Raw genomic sequence first — 2,704 nt, 5'->3', positions numbered from 1 at the left:
GCCTCCCAGTCCTTGATGTCCTGATCCATCTCAAAGGACGTGGCGATGATGATGGAGTCCTCTTCCGGGCGCGTCACCGCGTAGCCGGTACCGCTATGGGCCATGACCGGAGGGGGCGGGAGCATCGGCGTCGGTGGCTACGGTGGTGGAGCAGTCGACGGTGACGAGTGCCGGGCGGGCGTGGTAGTAGCAACGACAGCAGCCCAGGAGTGAGCTCCTGACGCGACCGGAGAAGAAGCTTGCGGGCGCGGCTGGGGCAGAGTCGTCGGCTTCCTCTTGGCGGTACGCGCGGCAAGGCGGAGGGGGCAGCAGCGCTCCTTGTGGCCGAACAGCTTGCAGGAGAGGCACTGAAACTTGTCTCTGCAGGCGAAGGCGAGGTGGTGGTGTGCAGGGCGAGGCAGCAGGCGCAGAGGCCCTCCGTTCCCTTTTTGAGGCGTAGAGTAGCAGCTTCTACCTGCGCGTGCTGTTGGGCGGCCGGTGGTGCGTTCGCTTTGCCATCAAGGAGCTTTGAATGCCGTCCCGTCGCCTCCGGCGCCGCTGCGAGGCAGAGACCCATCCCTCCTCATCTCGGGAGAGGGGCGCCACGGGCGGAGTTAACATGCCATGAAGGGCTTGTCGATAGCTGGGGGAAGCAATGACGATGGAGTGCAGGTGCGTGGCATTGAAGACGGGCTTGCAAGATGAATTAATGGCAGAATCGCCATTCAAACCTGGGGAGAGCTCGTTCACGTGGGCCCCCTCGAGGGCCAGGCTGGAACCTGGAGCGGAGTCGGGGACTTCCTCGTCGAGGGAGTCCGGTCGGTGAAGCGTGCGCGGCGGGGAGGCTGACGGCGGTGTAGGGGCCCGATCCAGATCTGCCCCCCGAGACCATGGTCGAGCCGCGCAGAAACCATCGCTGCTCTTCCGAGAGGAACCCCGGAGCGTGAGGGGAGAGGCGAAGAAGGGTGGAGGGGCTTGGTGGTGCCGTGGCGGTAGGGGAGGTGGGGGTGGCCACTGGCGATTTGGGAGGGGATGGGGCAGGCTCGGTCGCCTCACCCGGGAGCGCCATTTTACTATTTGTTTACCCCTTGCTCTTTGTTCTAGCTGCATATATGTTGGAAATTCTGGTTAACAATGCCATGACTGAAGGCACCTTTTTTTGCGGGGAAGTGAAGACTTATATTAAAACACAGTCCTTACAAGGAAGTCCAAAACAAACACCGACCACTCCCTTTACAGTCTTAGCAAGATTTTCCAGTAGTGCGGTACGTTGATGATACCCTACTTATTATGCAGTGAGATGAGCAACATATTTTGCATCTTAACGAAATACTTAATACTTTTGGGGCTACATCTCAACTCAACACTAGTAGGAAAAACACTATTAGTAGGCTACTTCAAATGTGGCGATTTTTGTCAGAAAAACAGGGCTTCATACCCCGGCTCCATTTCTGAAACCAAAGTCACTTACAACCATTCAAGTTTACATAGCACAGAACACCATCATCAAAAGCCTAGAAGTTTTAAACGTCACCACATCATCACAGACCGAACACTGTGGGATTTTAAACAGCGGGGAGAAAAGAGCACATGAGCAACCAGAAGCACAACTGGATTTATGGCCGCTCCAGGACTTTGAAACCTGCACCATCGCCAACAAGCATTAACGCATTGGCATCCAGCGTCCTCGCCAGGTCTTTTGCCGTGATCAACATAGGCCTAAAACATCTCACCCTATTTGATAAGGCGTGGCCCGATCTTCTCAGTAAGCAACGGTGGTGATGGTGATCACGGGGTGATGGCAACGGAGAAACACGACGATGTAGTGGATGATAACTTGTATGACGCAATGAGATCTCTCGATTGGTCCCTGTCGCCAGATGCAACAGTTCTCAACCCTGCAAGATATTCGCAACTCCACACACTTGCGCACGTAGCCGCCGACCACGAAGCGGTAAGTTGCAACCGTCTAATTCCCAATGGAACAGCCGATCACACAAGACTTAAACAGGATCTACACAATATCCAAGCAATATGGTGTAGAGAATTCAATAGTTTTGCGAGCAAACAACTAAGAACTAGGGTTTATCTTAAACGTGGTCTAAAGCAGCTAGGGGGCGTCCCGGGCACTTATATAGGTGTCCGGGACGAGTTCGGTCAAAAAGATACAAAAATAACCGACCCGAATAGATCCGGTCGAGACGGACTCGGACCGGGTCCGGTCCGGGATCCGGTCGACCGGGCTGTGGACCGGACGGTCCGGTCTGTGGTCCGGTCAACCGGGCTGTGGACCGGGCGGTCCGGTCGCGGGTCCGGTCAACCGGTCGGAAACCGGGAAACTGCGAAGTTTCCGGTCTCGCCCCGGTACGATAAATTCCCTCCGGTTGGTGGCCGGTTTACGACCGGTCGACCGGGACCGTGGACCGGGCTGGCCGGTCCGGGGGCCGGTCCGACCGGGTCCTGGACCGGCCCGGACTTCTTCTTCTCCTCCCGCGCATTCCTCTCGCTCCTCCCTCGCGCGTCCATGAGATATCTTCATGTCCAGCTCCATGTCCAGCTTCACGGCCTTCTTGACGTCCGTCTTCATGTCCAGCTGCTCCTCTCCTCGTGCGATGCTTGTCTCCTCTTGATACCTGATGATACATAAGTAATAGGACTTAGGCAGTATAAAGCTCTCATCAATCAAAGTATCGTTTAGGAACAAGTTCACCTGTTGTTTAAGTAG

This window comes from Lolium rigidum, chromosome 4, assembly GCF_022539505.1.
Source record: "Lolium rigidum isolate FL_2022 chromosome 4, APGP_CSIRO_Lrig_0.1, whole genome shotgun sequence".
Taxonomy (NCBI): domain Eukaryota; kingdom Viridiplantae; phylum Streptophyta; class Magnoliopsida; order Poales; family Poaceae; genus Lolium; species Lolium rigidum.
Note: the sequence above shows the minus strand (reverse complement) of the source record.